Source organism: Eleginops maclovinus, chromosome 4 (assembly GCF_036324505.1).
Source record: "Eleginops maclovinus isolate JMC-PN-2008 ecotype Puerto Natales chromosome 4, JC_Emac_rtc_rv5, whole genome shotgun sequence".
Lineage (NCBI taxonomy): Eukaryota > Metazoa > Chordata > Actinopteri > Perciformes > Eleginopidae > Eleginops > Eleginops maclovinus.
The window spans coordinates 20,017,155-20,023,199 of NC_086352.1; positions in this window are offsets into that span (position 1 = coordinate 20,017,155).

Sequence of the window (6,045 nt, forward strand, 5' to 3'; positions counted from 1 at the left end):
CTCTTATTCCATGATGGAAATGCTGTTAGTGCTAGTGTCAGTTTGATTTGGCAAGAGTTTAACATTAAAAAACAATTTAAATGATTAATCTATTTTGATTATGTATACAAATAAAGCAGCAAGCAAGCTATAGAAACACTTTAGTACACAAATACTCCATTGCATGTGAACATTTTATAACATAGATTTGGATTATTATTAGTGATTTCTTCATTGTGGCATGTAACTATTGAATATACTAGTTTAATCTATACTAACTCATCATATTCTATAAACTTTACTTAATGTTTCGTATGAAAAGTCTTAATCTGTCCCTATGAACTATAAATTGTCAAATAAATTAAATGCTGTCCAATGTTGTAGTGGCAGAAATGAAATGAAAAGACACAAGTAAAGTACAAGTTCTTCACATATTGAGTAGTTTTACAGTATAAATACTTTTTGACATTGTACCAGTGCTGTAGAGGAGCTGGAGCATGAAGGATTAACAGCTTCTCATGCTGCTGGTGACGGTGTTATGTGAAGCTTTGCAGCCTCCTACTATCAGAGGTCACCTGCACTCAACGCAGCTTTAAAGCTGAAGAGAGGCTGGATCGTACAAACTGTTTATTTTCAGTATTCAATTTACGATTCCCTTTGCAATGACGAGCACTAAGAGGATCTCAAAGTTTCTGCCTAATCGACTGTTAAAGTTATGTTACTGTAAAAGTGGACAGCTGGAGCACATCAGTCCCAATGATTCAACATAACGCTCCATTGACTGCTGTCACTGTCATGCAGCACCATTCCTGTCAGTGAATCAATTTATCGCGTAAATGGAAAACCCTAACAGCTGCTGACCCTTCTCAACTGCCAGTAATTGCCGGCAGTTTATATTAGTCAAACATCATTTACTGAACAAGATGGTAAAACAACTAGAGCAAGTTTATTCCCACTCATTGCGACATTTCTTGAGCAGATTATTCATGATTTTAACCTTTTAAGATATTAGCTGTGTTCCTTACGAGTTCCTCTCCTGTCCCTGGTGGGAGTTTTCATTCCACAGATATTCAAATGAACGCCGGTCTACTCCGGCTGCAATCAGTCCTACTAAATTAGATGATAAAAGATGATTTCCTCTAGATGAAGTGTAATCAAAGATATTGCAATCAAAATGCAAATGAGCACTGTATACCAATCTGTACCTAATCTGCACCGCTCTGTAATGTATATGACAAATCACTAAAATGACAAACCAAGAACCGGTCTCTCACTGAGATGTCTTTCTCAACCTCTGAGTAGATCCCTATAACAAACACAAATTTCATTTTGTGCCTCAACTCTCTTAAACCAATTAAAGATGGGATGCTCCAGCTGATTAATTATGCATCACATTAGGGCAGTCTTTAGTACTGGAGGAAAGATGAAGGCACTCTTTCTCATTTGTTATTTAACCTCTGCTTGAAGAAAATAGGGAATAAAACTAATAGTGGTTGAGTTGTTGGAGCATTACTACGCTGGGCTGGTTTATGAATTTAATTGTCACTTTAAAGTAGTTGGTAGGTTGTGGCAGTAATGTCTTTGCAAAATGATTTTGCAGCAGGAGTTTTTTCATTGAGTCAAAACAATTCAGTCGATGAACAATTATAAAATAATATTTAGTATGTTTCTGGAAGTCTAACACTATTCTTTCCAAAGGCTTGGTGCAAAAATCGATACCACCAGGCTTAAGCTACTGCTCCTGGTCAAAACATAGTCCAGCACATAAACCTCTGAAAACCACAAAGATCAAACTGATGATTATTCAAATAAGAAATAACAAAGCAAGCTTTAAATGTTATGGTATGGTAGGTGACGTTTCTTATCTTTGGAGAGTGTTTGTGTTAAGCTAGGATAATCATCAACAGTGAATACCACCTGCATGGAAAAAAGGCTGTACAGATGAGACTGACATATCATCGCCGTATAAAGCTACCTAGTTAGCAACCAATTTCTAATGTATACTTTAAGCAAATATTAACATTTAACATTCATTTGGAGTGCATGTAAGTCTGGGCCATAAGTGTCAATATTCTGTAAATACAGTATAGGTTAAAGTTTCTCCATCATCACCTCCTCAAACTTCAGGAACTGCAGAGGGATTCATTATTTATTGGTTTGTTAGTATGAGCAATCCCTAACACATACATGTATTAATGTGATCCATGTATACAGCCGCGGAAAAAAATAAGACACCACTCCAATTTTTTCTTAAATCTTTATATCTACATGTATGGAAACCAGTCCATTGTGTGTTGAATTCCAACACAGAGAAAAATGCCAGTAGTTTATAGAATACAATAATAATTTTTTAAAAATCATTTAACTCAAAAGACAAATCTGTAAAAAAAACAAAACAAGAGAAACTGATAATGCTGAAGTGGTCTCTTAATTTCTTCCGCGGCTGTATATAAAATAATTACTTTTGCTATAGCTATAGTAAGACTAAGGTGGAAGAACGACCACTTTCGAGTTATGTGTCATGTTTGTATTAATGAAGGACTTACTGATACAGAGCAAGCCTCTGACGGCTACAGCTGGAAAAACTGGTAAGTTTGAAGTCAAAGTAAAACTACATGATCTTAAAACAAGCTTAAAATAGCCGAGGCTGTGGGGAAACTCATAACAGAGGGAGGGAGGATTAGGAAAAACACTCCTCTGTGCCGGTAACCAAGCAATGGAAAACCGGCCGGACGCTTGGGGAAAAGTGTCCAGTGTTCCACTCTTACTGTCCCTTAGTGTCCGTCCCTATGTGGTAAATTATCCCTCATTTCCCAATCTACTTGAAGTGATTGGAAATGTCAACCCCCTTTCTCTTTGTGGCCTTGAACCCCGAGTCGTTCAGCTGAAGAATCTCTGTCCTCGGAGGATCTGTTGGAACACATCAAGGCTAAAGTTGCAGGCTCATTATATCCCAAATGTAACGCTTGACCCTGTGTCACAAGCTTATCCCTCTCTTCCTGCTCTATCATGTCCCTAAGGGTCCATCTCAGTGTACTTTTCTTTTACTTTGAGCAATGTTGCTTCAATTGGATCAGCTAGCGGGAGATATAAATAGCCTAATATACAGTGGGGCAAAAAAGTATTTAGTCAGCCACCAATTGTGCAAGTTCTCCCATTTAAAAAGATGAGAGAGGCCTGTAATTTTTATCATAGGTACACTTCAACTATGAGAGACAAAATGAGAAAAAAAAATCCAGGAAATCACATTGTAGGATTTTTAATGAATTAATTGGTAAATTCCTCAGTAAAATAAGTATTTGGTCACCTACAAACAAGCAGGATTTCTGGCTCTCACAGACCTGTAACTTCTGCTTTAAGAGGCTCCTCTGTCCTCCACTCGTTACCTGTATTAATGGCACCTTTTTGAACTCGTTATCAGTATAAAAGACACCTGTCCACAACCTCAAACAGTCATACTCCAAACTCCACTATGGCCAAGACCAAAGAGCTGTCAAAGGAAACCAGAGACAAAATTGTAGACCTGCACCAGGCTGGGAAAACTGAATCTGCAATAGGTAAGCAGCTTGGTGTGAAGAAATCAACTGTGGGAGCAATTATTAGAAAATGGAAGACATACAAGACCACTGCTAATCTCCCTCAATCTGGGGCCCCTCGCAAGATCTCACCCCGTGGGGTCAAAATGATCACAAGAACGGTGAGCAAAAATCCCAGAACCACACGGGGGGACCTAGTGAATGACCTGCAGAGAGCTGGGACCAAAGTAACAGAGGCTACCATCAGTAACACACTACGCCGCCAGGGACTTAAATCCTGCAGTTCCAGACGTGTCCCCCTGCTTAAGCCAGTACATGTCCAGGCCCGTCTGAAGTTTGCTAGAGGGCATTTGGATGATCCAGAAGAGGATTGGGAGAATGTCATATGGTCAGATGAAACCAAAATAGAACTTTTTGGTAAAAACTCAACTCGTCGTGTTTGGAGGAGAAAGAATGCAGAGTTGCATCCAAAGAACACCATACCTACTGTGAAGCATGGGGGTGGAAACATCATGCTTTGGGGCTGTTTTTCTGCAAAGGGACCAGGACGACTGATCCGTGTAAAGGAAAGAATGAATGGGGCCATGTATCGTGAGATTTTGAGTGAAAACCTCCTTCCATCAGCAAGGGCACTGAAGATGAAGCGTGGCTGGGTCTTTCAGCATGACAATGATCCCAAACACACCGCCAGGGCAACGAAGGAGTGGCTTCGTAAGAAGCATTTCAAGGTCCTGGAGTGGTCTAGCCAGTCTCCAGATCTCAACCCCATAGAAAATCTTTGGAGGTAGTTGAAAGTCCGTGTTGCCCAGCGACAGCCCCAAAACATCACTGCTTTAGAGGAGATCTGCATGGAGGAATGGGCCAAAATACCAGCAACAGTGTGTGAAAACCTTGTGAAGACTTACAGAAAACGTTTGACCTCTGTCATTGCCAACAAAGGGTATATAACAAAGTATTGAGATGAACTTTTGTTATTGACCAAATACTTATTTTCCACAATCATTTGAAAATAAATTCATTAAAAATCCTACAATGTGATTTCCTGGATTTTATTTTCTCATTCTGTCTCTCATAGATGAAGTGTACCTATGATAAAAATTACAGGCCTCTCTCATCTTTTTAAATGGGAGAACTTGCACAATTGGTGGCTGACTAAATACTTTTTTGCCCCACTGTAAATGGGAAGTGGGTGCGTAGGCTATCAGCAACATTGTCTGTATATTTGGTGAGTCACTGCACATCAAAAATATCCAGTTGAGAAAGCAACCCCCATTGCACACATGCAGTTGTGATAGTCAGTGTGAACATGTGGTTATTTTTAGATTCAACATCTAATTGCTGCTCCAATGTTGCCGTATGTGGCCCTCGGTTTTATGCCTGCTCGATCCGTAGAAACAATGAGCAGCTTAAAATATATATATTTTTTGTGCTAAAAAAGATACAGCTTCCAGCCTTTGGACAGATGAGGCCTGCGTCTGTGTACGTCATCATAATTTCCAATCTGGAATTCTTGACTCTTTTTAACAGCCTGAATATTTGTTTGTACTGTACTGAGAGTACAGTAGATTTTGACTTGTCCATTGCTGATACTACAGTACAATGTGTGCAGTACCTACACATCTTAGTTTTTTGTGTGTGCTAGTGAATGTCACAATAATAATAAACTTTCTTTAGATATTGAATCTGGATTAATTTTTCATGGAATACAGGTTGTCACAGCTGTAAAAACACCTGTGTATATTAAAATGATAATGGCTCTCGATCGTGTTAGCCATTTAGGTTTAGGGTCCTTGTTTTATTTATCCCGGATCAATGTCATCATATTTCTAGGACACTTGAAGAGAACACAGCCATCATGAATGTTATTAGAATCACTTGTAGTTTTTCTACTATGAAGAGTTGAAATATCCACTATGATTTTGGTTTTTAGGGTTGTTTAAAGGATGTAGAAATGGCAGAGTTATATTTGGTATTAGGTTAGAGAATGAAGGGTCATATTGCAAATAAAGCTACCTTAATTGACTTTTGGGAAAAACAAAATTGTCAAAACGCTACCCGAACTGTTTAATCCTCCTATCTAGTTAATTTGTTTGCAAACAGTTACATCCATAAACATGATCATTTAGCTATTTACTCGTCTTTTAGATCTGCTTTGGTCTCCAGCTACTCCTGAGAAAGTCATTATTCTGCTTGTTTGACTTTATACCATGCTAGAAATATAAGGTGGAGCAACTTAATTACAGATCAGATTCAGTCTATCATTTTCAGTGTGTTTGTCATTGTGATGTGGAAAATGCGAAAATCGAAATGTATTATTTTTTAGACATTTAACAAACTGGTTTTTATTTGATGAATTAGAAATATCAGATTAATTACATTTACTGTATGAGTTCAAACCTTGAATTTTATTGGATGCTTTTTTCCTCTGGTCTATATAAGTTTCAAATACGGTGTCTGTGAGAGGACCATTTTTGTGCCTGCACCTTTTTTCTCCTCACAATCGAGCATTAACAGTTATTCAAAATTAACT